Source organism: Gossypium hirsutum, chromosome A08 (genome assembly GCF_007990345.1).
Source record: "Gossypium hirsutum isolate 1008001.06 chromosome A08, Gossypium_hirsutum_v2.1, whole genome shotgun sequence".
NCBI classification, from domain to species: Eukaryota; Viridiplantae; Streptophyta; class Magnoliopsida; order Malvales; family Malvaceae; genus Gossypium; species Gossypium hirsutum.
Genome location: NC_053431.1, coordinates 73751677 through 73770173, shown reverse-complemented (window position 1 = coordinate 73770173; position 18497 = coordinate 73751677). Strand labels below are relative to the sequence as shown.

General features: G+C 37.1%; 1 non-coding gene across 1 annotated transcript; it reads right to left on the bottom strand.

The window, feature by feature from the left end:
* Positions 1-1511: 1511 nt before the first annotated feature.
* LOC121205223 (small nucleolar RNA R71) lies at positions 1512-1617 on the bottom strand. The gene has a single exon (XR_005900308.1). It is a non-coding gene; the product is annotated as a small nucleolar RNA R71 (small nucleolar RNA).
* Positions 1618-18497: the final 16880 nt, after the last annotated feature.

Here is an 18497-nt window from a genome sequence, read left to right as displayed (position 1 = left end):
GTGATGCAGTTAGCCAGCTTGTCTGGAAATTTTAAAATGAACTGTGTATATAAATGAATTAAGTCCGTTAACACCTCGTGTTCGACTCCGGCAACGGTCTCAGGTATGGGACGTTACAATTTTATTGGTATCAGAGCCACGGTTTAGTCGACTCTAGGACTACCGTAATACGTTCGGGTCTAGCTATACATGCCATTGTGTGTCTATTTGATAGTGTGGTGATTTCTGAGAGTTAAAAATGTGTTTGTTTATAGTAATGGATCCCGATCCCAACCGAGCGGTAGCTGATGATCTTGAGAGTGTAGCGCCTGCTCCTGCACAAGGGACAGTGCCGGTGGACTCTTAACCTATTGCTAGTAATCAGAATGATGAAGCTAGACAGGCTTTTTATAGCGTGATGAATGATTGGTTCAACCAATACATTCGAACTAATACGGCTGTTCCACAACCCCCATTCCCGACTAATACAACCCCTACACATGCGATACCTCCGGTAACTGACCAGATAAGGTTAAATAAGCCCCCAGTTGATAGAATCCGAAAACACGGGGCTACTGAATTTAAAGCTACAGACAGCGACGATGCCGAGCAAGCTGAATTTTGGTTGGACAACACTATTCGGGTACTTGATGAACTATCTTGCACACCCGATGAATGCCTAAAGTGTACTATCTGGTCTTGTTAAAGCTATACTACTATTCGAGAGGTACACTTGCCTTCATCGTGACAATAGTTAGTTTCAAAAATGATTAATTATAAATATTTAAAACCTGTCGCGAATATGATGTATCATGTTTTTGGCGCCGTTGCCGGGGAACTAGGATATTAGGTACACTCAATTTTTATTACTTTAGCCATTTTACTTTTATTAAAATTTAAATTTTTATTTTCGTTTCTAATTCTTCATTTATTCTCTTCTGACATGTTTTTCTAGTTTTTGACCAAAAGGAACCCGTCAGGACCATTACTGTTTGATAGTGAGATCGATCATAAAGTTTGTAGAAACTGAAGAGAAATAAGGTGAAGCTTACGATACATAGAGGAAGAGCAAGAGGGCGATACTTCAACCACAACCGAGGAGATGGCTAAAAACCAAGAAAATCCACTACCTCCTGCGATTGCTGCTAATCAGAATCTTGCTCCACGCACTTTGTATGATTATGCTAAACCTTCTTTAACAGGAATTGAATCGAGCATAGTTAGACCTGCTGTAGCTGTAAATACTTTTGAACTAAAACCTAACACAATTCAAATGATACAGCAATTTGTTTAGTTTGATGGTTTGCAGGACGAAGTTCCCAACGCTTACTTGGCAAACTTTTTGGAACTATGTGATACATTTAAAATTAATGGCGTTTCTGATAACGCCATTTGCCTTTGGTTATTTCCTTTTTCATTGAGAAACAAAGCTAAACACTGGTTGAATTCGTTACCACGAGGGTCAATCACTACTTGGGAACAAATAACCGAAAAGTTTTTATTAAAATATTTTTCACCAGCTAAAACGGCTCAATTACGTAATGATATCTCTTCTTTTGTGTAGATGGATTTAGAAACACTCTACAATGCATGGGAGAGATACAAGGACCTCTTGAGAAGATGCCCTCACCATTGGTTACCACTCTGGCTACAGGTTCAAACATTTCATAATGGCCTGAATCCTTCGACTCGACAGATGATCGATTTAGCTGCTGGCGGAACTATCAATAATAAGAAACCTGAAGATGCTTATGAATTTATAGAAGAGATGTCACTGAATAATTATCAGTGGCAAGTCATGAGGACAAAGCCAACAAAAGCAGCCAGGGTTTATAATGTCGATTCGGTAACCATGCTCTCTAATCAGGTAGAACTCTTGAATAAGAAAATTGACGGTTTTCTTAGTTCTTCACAGGTTCACCTAGTAATGCAGTGCGAAGCAAGTAGAGGTGGATCGAGCAATCTAGATTACCAATCCTATGGCCACAACATGGAGAACGAGCAGTTAAATTACATGGGTAATAATCCTTGATCTCAAAATAATCCTTATAGTAATACTTACAATGCAGGTTGGGGGAACCACCCAAATTTCACATAGGGAGGCCAAGGAAATCAGTGACCACCACCACTTCTAGGCTTCCAACAACCACCCTACCAACAAGAGAAAAAACAGAACCTTGAGGAGATGCTAACAAAATTCATCTTGGTGTCAGAAACTCGTTTTCAGAATACCGAGACAGCACTTAAAAATCAACAAGCATCGATCCAAGGGCTCGAAACTCAGATAGGTCAACTCGCCAAATTGATATCTGAACAACCACAAGGTAGCCTGCCGAGTAACACTGAATCTAACCCAAGGGAGCAAATCAATGCAATTACCATTCAAGATGAGGAAGGGTTAGTTGCACCTGAACCAGAACAGAGGCATGAAACTGTAGTAAGTAAAGGTAAGGGTGAGGTGGACCACAATGACCAGAAACCGGTAAGTAAATAGTACAAACCTCGTGTGCCATACCCAAACGCAACAAGGAAAGACCGCACAGAAGAACAATTTGGTAAATTCCTTAAATTATTAAAAAAGTTACATATTAACTTACCGTTTATTGAAACTCTTTCGTAGATGCCAAACGCAGTCAAATTCTTAAAGAAGCTTTTAACAAATAAGCGGATGTTGGATGAGGCGTCGCATGTGGAACTAAATGCAGTTTGCTCAGGCATACTACAGAATAAGCTGGCCAACAAATTAAAAGATCCAGGGAGTTTTACAATTCCCTGTTTAATTAGTAGCCTAGATGTTAATAATGCTTTGGCTAATTTAGGGGCTAGTATCAATGTCATGCCTTACAAAATGTTTAAACAGCTAGGTCTTTGGAAACCCAAACAAACTAGGATAAGTATTCAATTCGCCGATAAAATAATCAGATTTCCTAGGGGGGATTATTAAAGACATACTAGTTAAAATTGACAAATTTATATTCTCAGTTGATTTCGTTGTTCTAAACATAGAAATGGTAACGTTCCTTTAATTTTAAGGAGGCCCTTTTTAGCAACAGCTAGAACAACAATTGATGTTGGCACAGATGAACTCACACTTCGTATGGAAGACGAAACAATCACCCGTCAAGCTCATAATTCAAGTAACACATCGAAAATTGAAGGTGGTTGTATAAATCATTCTACCAAAACTGACCATGTGGTGCAACCTACTTTGCAGGAAATAAGTTCGAAGAACCTACACAAGCCATGTTCAAGCAGCAACAATGGATCTATCTATGAAGAACGAAGGGTACAAATTGAGGAACTAGATGAATGGTGGATACAAAAATCGAGAACACCCGATAAACCGAAATCGAGCTAGGACGAGCTCAATACATCGCCAAATCAACTTAAGGTTGGAGAAAAAGTACTACTAGATGCAACAGATCCTTGCATTACCACTTCTGAACCTAATGAAGAAATTCCTCTCACGGTACTTAGTATTTTCCCATATGGTACAGTCGAGGTAATTCACACCAAATTTGTAACTTTTAAGGTAAACAATACTCGTCTTAAACCTTATATTAATAAAGTTGATAGCAGGGATGAGGAGTGTAAACTCCTCGAGCCATCATGATCACACACCAGAGAGGTAAGTCAAGCTTAGATGATAAATAAGCGCTTCTCGGGAGACAACCCGAGCACTAACAGTAATAATTTATTTAGATTCTAGTTTTTCACATTTAACCTACTAACTGAGTCTTGAAAGATAGGTTTTTCCCATCCACACGGCCAGTCACACGGGCGTGCCTTAGGCCGTGTGCACACTACAGGAGGAGACACGGCCGTGCGATACGGTCATGTGAAAACAGGGCAAAACTTTTTCCCCAACACGGGATGCAATAAGTCACCACGGTCGTGTGATACAGCCGTGGGTGAAACTGCCAAACCAACATGGGCTTGCGACACGACCGTGTCGAGAAACCGTGGGCGGACCTGTCAAATTAGCACGGGAGTTCGACACGCCCGTGCCTAGCCCCTATGGTCGACACTGTCAACCTAACACGGGTGTGGGCTACCATACACGGGTGTGGGAGAAGCGAACGAAGCAAGACACGGTCGTGCCAGACGGTCATGTGTGCCCACACGCCCAAGGAACATAGGTGTGGGGTGAATGTTAGACACGCCTAAATTTAAAAATCACAAAATATGCGGGCAAAAATTAGGGCACACGTATGTGTCCTATGGCCGTGTGCCCCAAAATCTATATAAACCCCTCACTATTCATCATCTCCCTCCCCAAAAATCCCTAACACTAGCCGCTGCAACTCCACAATCCCTACCTGCCACGCCCGCGCGCCGTCTACAACATTGTTTCCGATGACCCAAGCTTCTCCCTTTTGCGTTTGTTTACTCTTTTCTCTCTGTTTTCTTTAAATATTTTGCCTATTTCCTATTTTTTCTGATCCATTTAACTATTTTAAGTGAATATTCATAATAAAATAATAGAAATACTCATGCTTATTATTAAATAATTTTTTCCATTTTTCATATTACATTCATCCATCTTTCTCATTTCCATGGATTTTATGCATACCCACATGCACTTATGCATTAAATATTCCCGTAGCATTATTCTCATAGTCCTATTTTAATAAGTTAATATATTTGCTTTAGTTGTTTTAGTTTTGTTTACTTCATCTTGTATGTGAGTCTTATGAAATATTTCTATTTTGTTTTGTTTTTCCATGCTATTCTTGGGAGATATTTGTTGAACTTCGACTTTTCAATGTAGATATACAATGTCATCCTCACGTGGTAAGAAGACCGTTGTCCCCGCCTCGAAGAAAAGGAAAGGAGCAGCGTCATCCTCGGGTCCTACACTGAGATCTGTCACCTTTTCCTCGAGTTCCCCTTGGGACCCCAGGAGGAGCTATTTCAGACATTACGGGCCCGACCCCTAGGTGTGGGCCGCTGCATTGACTGGGCCACACTTGAACAGATTCAGTTGGCTGATGCGGTCCGAGCCCTCCTAACGACTGACCCGTGGGGGCTCTTCTTTGAGATCGTCAAGCTGACGTATCTCGAGTTCACATTGGAACTCTACTTGACGTTCCATCTTCAAACCATCATGACCAACTTCGACGATCCTGGAATGGTCCAGTTTTGCCTTGGTGGTCTAGTGCACCAGTTGAGCGTTGTAACACCCCAAACCCGGCCCAGACGTTATGGCTGAATCTGGCGCGTCATATTGAAGTGTTTTAGCGAAAACCTTGTTGTCATTGGAAACACTTCCTTAAAATAAAAAACCTAAATTACTTTGTAAAATCTCTTTTCAGTTGCCGAAGCTTTATTTAGAACATATGATTTTATGAAAACTCGTCATTTAAAAATTGAGTTATGGAAATGTAGTATTTAAAAACAGTTATAGTTTAGGAAACCAGGTTCTACTTCTAATATATATAAAGAATAAAAAAAATGATAAAAATCATAATTTGAAATATTAGCCAGAGGAAAGACCTTGTTACAACCCAAATCAAATAGAAATAATTTAAAGTTAATATATTAAAAATTGCATAAAGACTGAGCCTAAACTTTTTATGCTAGTTGGCCACCGCCGAGTCCCTCCATCCGTCAAACCGCCTATTGAGGATCACTTGAAAAGTTTAGAAAGAGGGGGTGAGTTTTGAAAACTCAGTGTCTACAACCCTCAACGAGTATAAAGAAATCATTAGTCATTTTGGGCCAGAGCCCAATTCAATAACGGTGGTCTCTTGGCCTTAGCCCAAATTAGCCTCGGTTGGGCCGAAGCCCACATCGCAATAATATCACAACAATATCATACATGTAATTCAATGCAGTGCAATCCCGTCCCAATAATCCATCCGCTACACACCAGCTCCGTCCCCCGACACATCATGTGGGGATATAAATATCGACCTACCCAATCAATGCACATTCATGGTAGCCCGGTTGCGGAACTACCTTCATTTACACATTGGGTTTAAAAGCCGTTGGTGGATCCACGATTTCAAGCCACCATGCGATCCTCATATACTTCCTCCCTTCCATAATACGCAACCCATATGCAGCCTAAGCAAAATATCATATGTATGCAACAGATATGCATGTCACATCTATAAAACTTACATTCAGCACCTAGGGTTATTTTGGTCATTTTTGCCCTTAGGGTCATTTCGGTAATTTTTCCTTTTATTACGGTTTTCACTTATCTTGGCTCGTTAACAAATCCCGTGAGCTAATTTGAACGAATACCATGCACCAGGTATGATTCCAGATAAGAGAAGGTGAGTCATTAAGACGACTTAAGTACCAAGCTCTCCCCAGATCCAATCCTAGACATGCATATACCCGTTGCCACACCTTAACCCAATGGATTGTCCACAGTCGTAATATATTAATTAAGTTTTATGTAGTCATCATATACTAGGCCTAAAACCCCTTACAAAGCCCAGTCAAGTTCACATACCTATATATGGCCCACTAGGCCCAATTACATTTATATGGCCTATTAGGCCCAAATCACATTTATATGGCCCATCAGGCCCAATTCACATTTATAGTCATGCTCACATACGGTTTTTCATCACATAGCATCAATTATCAATTTTTACCTATTATGGGCCCAACAACCCATTAGGCCCATTAAGCCTATTCTGGCCCGGTTGGCCAATTCACAGCCCAAGCCCATGGAATCGCTCATGGGGCCGCAGAAAACCTATCGGTTTCCATCTCACGAGTGTTCGCGCACTCGCAAGACTATCGTAGTCAAACTTTTGGCTTTTCAACATTTCAACTTTTGTCGATCTACTTGTGTGTGCAGTGTGTGTACACACTTTTGGCTTTATATCAAGTTATCATAGGGTAGAAGTACACACCTTATCACCTGGAGTGCTAAGTATTCATAATTTCCTGAACCTATATTCAACATTATATTCCATTAGTCACATTCCATTAATTCAAAATAAATTTTTGTGAGATCTTGAGCCTTTAGAGCATATTTTATTTCTTTCATGCTCACTTTTCTTATGAGTGCGTCAGTATTGATTTTTTATTCTAGAACTTGCTTGATTATGTATGTCAAGACCACACCATTTGATTTGATATGCCAAGATGATAAAGGCACTTAGGTTTAACCCACTCACTACACAAAAGCCTACCTTCATAATTAACCCTTACTCAACCCCTTTGAGCCTAACAAGCCATTAATTGATTTACCCTCAATATTAACCCATAACCCATTATTGTTGAAATCCCCTAATTTGATCCCTATTTTTGTCGAGATTCTATTTGAACTAATTGCTTAGCTATGTTTTGTTATTCTATGTATTTGACTTGTTCTAAATAAAATAAAATAAAATACATCAACACATATTAATAGTAATTTGTCGTTTTTGAGTTTGAGTGTTAATTCCATATTTTGAGAAGAAGCTCACTTGTATTCAACTGACGACTAGTTATTTTTCTAGCTAGGTAATTTTTCAATTCAATCTCGATTCTAACCTTTTCCTTCAGCTTGTGACCACGCCCCCTAACCAAAGCCACGTTACAACCTTCAAAGACCTTTTTGATTAATGTATCAACTCAATATATAGTTGTGGAGATTTGATTTTCAAGCAAGCCTATGGTAATAACTTTTCATATTGACTAATGAGTGCTTTAATTGATGTCCTTAAACACCTTGAGTGATTTGAGTGAATCTTTATTGAGGATGTTAAACTCTGTAATATTTTGATCAAAGGTAATCACTTAGATAAGGGGAGACACCTATGTTTTCGTGATAAAATACTCAACCTGGAATGTTTGAAACTTTGATGTACTTTTAGTTGAATTTTCAATGTATGAATACTTTTGGATTATTTTGAGATATTATTGATAGGGATTATAAAGCGGGAAGAATTTATTTTGATTGTGAGTTGAGGATTTTTCTTGAGGACAAGCAAACACTTAAGTGTGGGGGTATTTGATAAACTGTAATTTATACATGTTTTTATCCCATGCTTAGAACATTTATGGATGGTTTCTCATTAGATTTGGTGAATTTGATGCTTCTAATTCTTTTAATGTCATGTTTTATACTTAGGTGAGCATAGGAGAGTAAAAAGAGCGAGAAACGGGCTGAAAATAGAGAAAATGGACCCACATAGGAAGTCAACACGGCCTGGGCTTCCTCACACGGCCGTGTCCCTTTGGCAGGATCAAAGCACGACTTACACGGGCAGACTACACGCCCGTGCCTATTCAACAGCCTTGACCACGGGCTGGAGTAATCGCACACAGGCGTGTCCCTGCCGAGCCCAAGTATAACCCTATTCAGAAAAGGCCAATTTTGATGGCTCTTAGGCATTCTAAAGCCTATTTAAACACCTGAGAAGGCACTTAGGAGGACGACGCGGAGGAGGTAGCAGGGAATTACTCAAGAAAAGCCGATTGATCCATCTCAGAAGTCGGATTCATCATCAAAACTGAAGATCTCCCTTTAAGTTCCTTCAGGAGTTTTGGGTTTTCTTATGTTTTGTTATATGTATGCTTTTGAGATGTTTTCTTTCATAAGTATGAACTGAACCCTCTAAATACCTAAGGGGAATGAAACCTAAGACGGATTTTGTTATTATTATCTAAATTGTATGATAAATATTTGACTTGTTCTTAATTATGTGTTCTTAATTCTTATTTTAATATTCCAGGATATTGATTCAAGTTAACGCTCTTATTCAGGAGAGAAATAGACCCTGTCTAAGAGTAAATTTTTCATAATTAAGCGGAGTTGATTGCACGCCTAGAGATAGGGTGATTAGATTTTGTCGGATTAGGGTGAAACCTAATAAGGGGGTAATAGATCTAGTTAATGTAACACTAGGGCATTAATTTGAAAGAGATTTCAATTAATTAACCTAGGGTTAGACGTTATTAGTCCCGAGAGAGATAATAATATAACTTAGGGATTTCTATAGATCAAGTCAAATGAATAAATCATCTAACTCAGTGTCAAATAACAAGTGAAGTCTAGGTGGATTTTTCCTTAGTTATTGTCTTAATCAATCGAATTTTCTAAAAAGTATTTTCCCAAATTTTCTTTCTGTGTATTCTTAGTTTAGTAATTAGTTTAGATAACCAAATCCCTTAATTTTTAGGCTAGATAATAAAAAGAAGGTAATTACTAGTACTTTTGGTTCCTTTGGGTTCGACAATCCGGTCTTGCTAAAGCTATACTATTGTTCGATAGGTACACTTGCCTTCATTGTGACATTAGTTAGTTTCAAGAATGATTAATTATAAATATTTAAAACCTATCGTGAATATCACGTATCAAACATGTCAAAATCTAACTTAATATGATTTCTCAACCAAACAACCATAGCTAAGGCCTACATACATTTCACAAATTCAACCATGCGAGCACTCTCACATTCATGAAAGACTAGCTTGCATTCATATAATAACTTTCAATATTATCCATTTTCCATGGCCTTATACAAATTAAATCAAATATTAGATTGGGGCACACATTTGGCGAATTAACAGTGACACAAAACACAAAAGTTAGGGTCCTATACATGCCATAATCAAAATAAAAGATCTAACTATACCGAATGCTGCGGATGATAGTGTGATTGATGCCTCTGATGTCTGATGATCCTTGAGCTAATTAGGTAGGACTATAAGAAAATGGAAATGAGAGGGAGTAAGCATAAAGCTTAGTAAGTTGCATGCAAATAAATATAACAACATCTTTACCATTCATAATCACGCTCATAATACAAAAGTAGGCATAAGCACAACTTAGTCATCACTATCCAACACGATTCACATAGCAGATATTGAGCTCACATCTCATACATTTCAAATAGGTACCTGTACCACTCACAACAAGGTTATACTTTTCTCGTTTAGCTTAAACTGTAACTCTCACCGTTGAACCATTTGAAATGCTATCGGATACTCACTAAGCCTCAAACATAGTGTATAATGTCGATGCCATGTCCCAGACATGGCCTTACAATGGCTCATCCATCAAGCCGATGCCATGTCCCAGGTATGGTCTTACACTGACTATAAAAATTGCGGCCGACGCCATGTCTCAAACAAGGTTTTACACTATCTCTCACATATCCATGCCGATGCCACGTCCTAGTGATCGCGTGATCCGTAACAAGTAATAAATATTTATAATGAAGATCAAACCTAGACTAACTATTATCATGACGAAAAGGCAAGCGTACCTATCAAACAATAGAATAGTAACGGCAAGACTGGGATATCGTACCCAAGGGAACCAAAAGTACTAGTAATAACTATCTTTTTATTATCTAGCCTAAGAATAAAAGGGGTTTGTTTTAATTAACTAATTATTTAAACAAAGAACACACAGAGAAAAGAATTGGGGAATTGCTTTTGGGAAAATTGATTGACTTGAGACAATACCTAAGGAAAAATCCACTTAGACTTTACTTGTTATTCTGGCTCTGAATCAGACGATTTATTCATTCAACTTGTTCCGTAAAGATCCTTAAGTTATGTTATTATCCTTATCCAAGACTAATAACGTCTAATCCCTAGATTGAATAACCGAGACTTTTCTTTAATTAACACTCTAGGGTTGCATTAACTCGATCTATGGATCCCCTTATTAGGTTTCACCCTAATTCGGCAAAATCTTGTCACCCTATTTCTAGGCGCGCAATCAACTCCGCTTAATTATGGAAAATGTACTCTTAGACAGGGTCTATTCCTCCTCTGAATAAGAGCTTATCTTGAATCAGTATCCTGGGATATCAAAATAAGAATTAAGAACACATAATTAAGAACAAGTTAAATATTTATCATACGATTTAGAAAATAATAGCAAGATTCGTCTTTGGTTTCATTCCCCTTAGGTATTTAGGGGATTTAGTTCATAACTAAATAAGAAAACATCTCTGAAGAATAAAGAATACAAAACATAAAGAAAACCCAAAACTCTTGAAGGGGAATTGAGGAGAGATCTTTAGTCTTGATGATGAATCTGGCTTCTGAGATGGATCAATCGGCTTTCTTGGGGTAATTGCTTACCCCTCTTCTTCGTCTCCCTTTTTCTCCTCCTCTAGTTCGTATTTTATAGGTTTTGGAATACCTAGAAAACCTCCAAAATGGCCTTTTTTGAATTGGACTTAACTTGGGCTTAGCAAGGACACGCCCGTGTGACATGGCCGTGTGACGTGATTGCCAGGCCGTGTTCAATCTGTTAAATTACACAGAGCCGTGTGGGTCAATGGCCAGGTTGTGTGAATCGTGAAAGCCTTGGTCGACACCCTCGAAAGACACGGGCGTGTGAGCTGCTTGTGTGGCAAGGCTTCGACCGTGTCATCTTCTCGATTTGGTCCGTTTTGTCCCCTTTTGTTCGTTTTTCGCTCCTTTTGACTCTTGGTGCTCTCCTGAGTACAAAACATGAACTTAAAGCATTAGGAGCATCGAATTCACCAATTCTAATGAGAAATCACCTATAAAATGCATTAAACATAGGGTAAAAATATGTATAATTTACGGTTTATCAAATACCCCCACACTTAAGCATTTGCTTGTCCTCAAGCAAAATTCTCAACTCATAATCAAGATAAACTCTTCTCAACTTATAATTCTTGTCGATAATATCTCAAAATAATCCATAGGTAACATTGAGAATTCAACTAAAAGAACATAAAAGGTTCAAACATTCCAAGTTGAGTATTTTATTCATGTAAACATGGGTGTCTCCCCTCATCTAAGTAATTACCTTTGATTTAGAATATCATAGAGTTTCACATCCTCACTACAGATTCACTCAAATTACTCGAGGTGTTTAAGGACAATAAATGAAACACTCAATAGTCAATAATGAAAAGTCATTACCATAGGCTTGCATGAAAATCAAATCTCCATCACTATAATTTAAGATGATACATCAATCAAAAGGTCTTTAGAGGGTTGTAATGAGGTTTGGTTAGAGGATGGGGTCACAAGCTGAAAGAAAGGGTTAGAATCGAGATTGAATTGAAAAATTTCCTAACTAGAAAAAGAGTTAACCTTTACTTGCTTAATCTTTACTTGCGTACAACAGAGCTTCTTGTCAGAATATGGAATTACTAATATGTATACATAGTTTTTTTTTTAGGATCAAGTTAAATAAAGAAGAAAAACATAGCTAAGCAACTTTTCCAACTCAGATCTCGACAAAAATAGGGATCAAATTAATTTGGGGGATTTCAACAATAATGGGTTAATGGTTAATATTAAGGGTAATACAAGGAATGACTTGTTAGGCTCAAGGGGGTTTACTAGGGGTTAATCGTGGAGGTAGGCTTTTCATGGCATGAGTGGGTTAATCCTAAGTGCCTTAATCATTTTGATATATCAAATCAAATGGTGTGGTCTCGACATGCATAATCAAGCAAGTTTTAGAATACCAGTTCAATACTGACGCACTCAAAGCAATAATAAAAGTGAGCATGAAAGGATGAATAGATGCTCAAAAGGCTCAAAAATCTCCAAAAAATTATGGCTTTTTGATGTTTAGATTCGTGAATTCTAATTCAAAGTAAAACCTAGACTTGGGGAAATAGCCTATAATTTTAATTTCTTAAAAATCAACATATCATGCTTGATTCTCTAATGTCTTAAAGTTTAAATAATCAATGCATAAATCCCTATGTTTCAATTCAAGATATATCAATCAAAATCATAAATCAATTAAAATTTAGCCTAAATATGATATGAGAGCTTTTCAAGAGAATAAGGCAATCATTAATAAATACTCCCCACACTTAAGATGTACATTGCCCTCAATGTACAATGTTGGATATTTAGAGAATAAAAATAAGATAGGGAGAGAAGTGAAACTTCATGTATGATGAATTCCTCGAACTTAGAGTTTTGGAGAGTGATCGATTTGAGAGTGGAGGAGGATACTCCGGTGGTCGTAAAGGTTCATTAGGCCATAAGTCCTACGCCAAAAGAATATTGTATCTAGTGGTAGCTATGGTCATGGTTGAGCAGGACATGGCAGTCGTGGAGAACCAATTTCTGGTGGAGTTTTAGTTCCTCTGTGATGATGAGCTTAAGAGCTCTATATAACTGTGATGGAATTAGGAACTTTTTAGGAGATATTAGGAAGAATAAGTACTCGAAAAGGAATAACCAAAATTCATGATTAAAAATTAAATTCTAAAATATAAAAAATAAGGTAGTTTCAATTAAAAATATAAAGTAATAATAAATATTTCTAAACATCTACATCACTGGATGGTTCACGAGGTGGGACTGGCGATGAAATGTGGAGGTGCTGACAAATTTGCTGTAGAGTAGCATCAATGTTGTCAAATCATTGAAAACACTGATACTCGAATCGGGTGAGATGCTCAGAGATGTCAGCATATGAAGTCGCCGCATGAACTGGACGAGAGGGTGGTGGTGACTGAGCCGGTGGGTCCTCGTGCTGTGGGGGGACATCATCAGGAATGTCCTCGTAGGCGTCCTCCTCGGTAGATTGGGTGAGACGATACTGGGGAGGGCAGGTTCCTCGGTGCCTCTTGGAACGGTGGAAATGTGCAAGTGTACACAATCGTAACAAGTAATAAAGTGAAAAGTAAATGTCGAGTTATCGTACCCACAGGGACTGTAAAAAGAAATATTTATGAAATAAATTAAAACACTTTAGTGAGGTAAAAATGATTTTGGTTTGAAAAGAGTGATTTATAAACTAAGATTTTAAAACTAAGCAAACAATTTAAATAAAATAAAAGAGTTCTAGTGCACGATTTCAATTAAGATTTCATCAAGATGATATAATTGTGTTGGATTAATTATACCTGTTTAACTTCAAAATATTAAATTCGTGCTTACGCTGATATGAATAAATTCACGGCAACCCAGTAATTTGCTAACTTATGAACATATTTACTAATTAAAAAATTCCATTTATCTCTTGAACATATCCCTATGCCAATTCAACCGACTAAACAGATTTAGCAAAGTAAACATGCTATCACACATACATACTTATTGAATTAAATTATCTCTCGCATATTCCTATGTCGATTAAACCGATTAATTCAACTTAGTAAACATGTAAAAGATTATGTGAAGTAACAAAGTAGCCATACCTTGAAACAGTTTAATCACAACAATCTTGCAAGTTATGCAAGTCATATGTATCTCCAAATACAATGCTAATTTAATTTTCAGTTACCTTAGAAGAATTAAACATGCACTGATTAAGTACTGAGTCCATTAATTTCAATTTCAATCCGTTTAAACAATTAATTCTTTAGTTATCTAAACAATTATAATGCCAGATAACCTAAGCATGATTTTACTTAATCAAGCATTTCACTGAGGCCTATAACAGCATAAACACTAATTTAATAATTCAAGTAGGCAAAATATAATCAACCCAACACGAATTAAATTCAAGCTAAATTGATTAAAATAACCATTTCAACAACACTATTTTTCATAGATATGTTCATCATAAAAACAACAGAAATTAAAAACAAAGGGAACAGAAAGCAAATCCAGTGTTTCTCTACAGCTTGACTGTTGCTCCATTCTTAGTCTCCGTTGTCTTCGCCGAGCAAGGCTTCTATGAATTCTTGATTGCTGCCCAAGATGGCTGAAGAACACCTCTTTCTCAAGAGAGGAAATTGGCACAAGAGGAAGGGAAAATGGGATGGAAAAATGGAGAGGAAACTTTGAGAGAAATGAAGAGAGGATGAGAGAATGTTGTGGAATGAGGGATGTTGAGGGATGCTTTGAAATGGGCAGCATAGGGTGGCTTTTATAGCTGAAGAGGGCTGGTAAAAATAGCAAATTCAGCAGCCAAGAGAGCCCTCCCATGGCCGGCCACACACATGGGAATGTTGAAGCTTTCAACCTTACTAAAAATAGGCTGGGGCAAATCTACAAAGCCTAAAATAAAGGTGGAGTTTGAATGTAATTTGGAGGTTTTTCAAGGGCACTTTTGCAAGCATATTTTATTAGCTAATTTTCTGATTTGGGTCAGCCAATGGACGGTTCTGGTCAGGCCAATTAGTGGCTGGTTCGGCTCACTTCATTCGGTTCAACCAGTGCGATTCACTAGCCCCTTTTTTCATAATTAATTAAAATTAATTCATTTAACCTAAATTAAATAGGAAATAAATTAAAATTAATTTAATTATGAATTAATACACATTTCTGGACCATCTTGGGCTGGAAATTAATTGGCCTCGATACATCAAATTGCTCTCGGTTTTGTTCTTCTCGCAGTGTTCACCGGGCCCTTTTTCTCCAATTGTGTAATTCTGTCAAAAATAACCAAATTTAATCAAAATTTACTATAAAATTAATTAAAATTCATAATGTTCATATTTTTAACATAAGTTAATTATTTTATAATATTTAATTATTTTTTGACAAGAATTTAACCGAATTTGCATGAATTTAAGTAGAATTGGGTATGAAAAAGTATATAAATTTTTGTGTTTCCACACCCCCAAACTTAATTCATTGCTCATCTTGAGTAATGCGCAAATTTTAAAAAGAATCTCTCGTAAACACCTTTGAAAAATTCCTTCAGAACAACATTTTTCCCAAAATTATGAACTTACAATACTTATGCTCAAAGACAATAAATCTGTTAGTTATGCTATTTAAGTATGCATATTGTTCAAATTAAATTCAACCACTTATTATTATAGCAAAATTTAGACTAAATGCTTTTGTAATAAAGACACGTTAATCCTTACCAATTGGATTTTTATTCCTTTATTAGAGACTAAGCTGCAATCATTAAGCTTAACTTATGTCTTCATATGTTGATTGTAGCAATTTCTCTCCACTAATGTAGGTAGCAAGAGGACTTTGAATCAATAGGTCTTTATCAAGGTTGTAACATGGCTAGGCTAGGGGTAAGTGAAAGATGGATAAATTTTGGTTTTAAAAAAACCCTAGACTCAGCGTCAATTGAACCTTCAGAGTTTTTACCTTCGATACACCAACTTGACTTTCATATGCACTTTTTCAAATATATGTGGTTTTTTTTTCAATTAACACGAGCACTTACTTTGCGTACTGTAATTCTCGAGCATGATACTTCTTGTCAACTCCCCCAAACTTATTTTCGAACAACATCTAGAACATTACTGAGTCTAGTGTTTGGGACAATTTTAAGATTATTAAGCGAAAAGTAATGGCTAATTATTATAAGGGTCGGAATAAAATCAGGCCATATAGTCTCAAAGTTGGGTTTCAATGGATAAAATATACCATGGTGGGCTTGAAAGGCTCAAATGGTCCAAACAAGAGTTGCCTAAATCATTTCCAGCGTTTCATGTTCCGTAGGATTTCGCCTCAAGAAACTTACTAAGTCAATTTTAACGACTTAAACTTTCATGCATACCTAACTTTCCTAAAGAACTAAAAATTTTATGGTACAAATTTGCATGCTTTATTAAAAACACATTCATGTCATTATTAAGCTAACATAATAATTTAGTGAAATAATAGAACTTTATTCATACTTAAATTGAGCATACTTAACAGAATTCAAATTTTTGAACAAAATATATCCTAATCATAATTAAAAGAAAAATTTTATCCTGAGTGGAAATAATTCAATTTCTCGGTCCCCCCAACTTAAAATGAACTATGTCCTCATTGTTTAAAGTGAATAGGATTTTAGAAAAGAGAAGGTGAGTCAATTTGATTGCTTAAGTACCAAGCTCTTTCTAAATCCAATCCTAGACATGTATATATCTATTGCCACACTTTAAATTTTGTGACTTGCTCACATTTTATTAGTGATTTTCCTCTCTTGTTTTATTATGCAAAAAATAGAAATAAATTCCTAATTAAACTTAATCCTAAAATGACCTAAGAACAGAGATAAAATAATGTCAAGATGCTCCCTTTATTTATTTGCAGACCCTTCCGTATTTGACTCATCTTTTGCTCCATCACTATTGCTTTTGCATGAATCGCTTCGCTCCTTTTTTGAGAGTGGAGTCCATGGCTCGAATATGAAATCTGGAAATTCAGGCACAAAATTAAATGGGTCATTGTATATTTTCTTAAAAGCACTTCTCATCGAGTCATCCCTTATTTTTGAGTATCTTCAGTAGGCTTGTTGCTGCCATTGCATATGTTGCATTAAGTCCATCAGTTTTGATAGCTCATCTCGAAGGTCTGGGCTTGACGTTTTAGCTCGAAACATTGAAGTTCTAGCATCCGATTCATCTTTTGGCTCTACTGGGTCGACCTTATCAGGGACTTCAAATGATTGCATCGTGGGATCTTCTTCTTCATCAGGTTCTTCAGGCTCTTCACTTTCTTCAACTCGTTGTTGTAGAACTGAGTCTCCGGCTACTCAGTAGAGGTCCCAATTTGTAATTGTCCCTTAGGTGTACCTTGTCTTCTTGACATTAGCAAGAATTTCTGCTTTCAAGCATAGAATAGTTATTGTAAAGGGGAAGTAAGCAGGGCCAGAACGTATAGCGGCATAGTTTCAAATTTCTTTTAGGATGATCTTTACCACATCAATGGTCTTACCCGTTAAGATTGAGTATAGTAAGACCATTCGCTCCAATGAAATTGTAGTCCCATGTGAGCTAGGCAGAAGGCTGAAACGGATGAAATAAAACCATACCTTTGCAATTGGTGTTAAGTATTCTCTTCGACACGTATGGGTTCCTTCTTTCGACACAGTCCAACTGGAACCTTCAACTGTAAGCTCCTCGAGAATTTCTCACAGATTTTCAGGCTTGATATTGCTTATCAATGTGGAATATTCATCATTTTTGAGATCTGGTAATTCAAAGAATTCATTAATAGCATTTGAATTTATCGGCACCTTGATTTCGCAAACTGGAACTTCTATCATCTCGCCTAAAGTTAAATTTGCATAAAACTCACGAACTAGTTCCTCATCCACACTTGGTCTCTTTTCACAAAACAACTCCCAATTTAGGGTTTCAGTAACTTGACGAATACGAGCCATAAAGTCTCGGTAGTTGCTCTCCTTTAAAGTGAAGCCTTTTTCTGGATGCATCTATTGGTTTTTGAAGATACTTTCGTATCTCACTTTGGCTTCTTCACAGTGGACTTTGTTTTGTGTTTCATCAAATTGAGCGGAAGCACGAGTTCTCTTGCGAGGCATGTTTAACCTGATCATAAGACGGAAAAATTAGTTTCTCAATAAATTTTAATAAAAATAATTAGTAATTCAATGATTTGAAAAATTGATTAATTAAAATTAAAATTAAGAAAAGCTAGGTCTTACTACCTTTTTTTGTAAAAATATAAAAAACTCTAGGAATTAATAATAATGAAGAAAAATATGGGAATTTAAAAGAAGGGTTGGAGGTTTGTGGCTTAGGATGGATGGGAAAGGAATGCTGCACAAGCAGCTAGGGCGTGCGGGCGTAGTGCATGTGGGAGCAGCGGTACGCAGTAAGGCTGGTAGCAACAAGGGCGTTCGGCAGCAGGTGGGACTTGGGCGCGCGCAGGATTGTGCGGAGGGCAGGTACCGT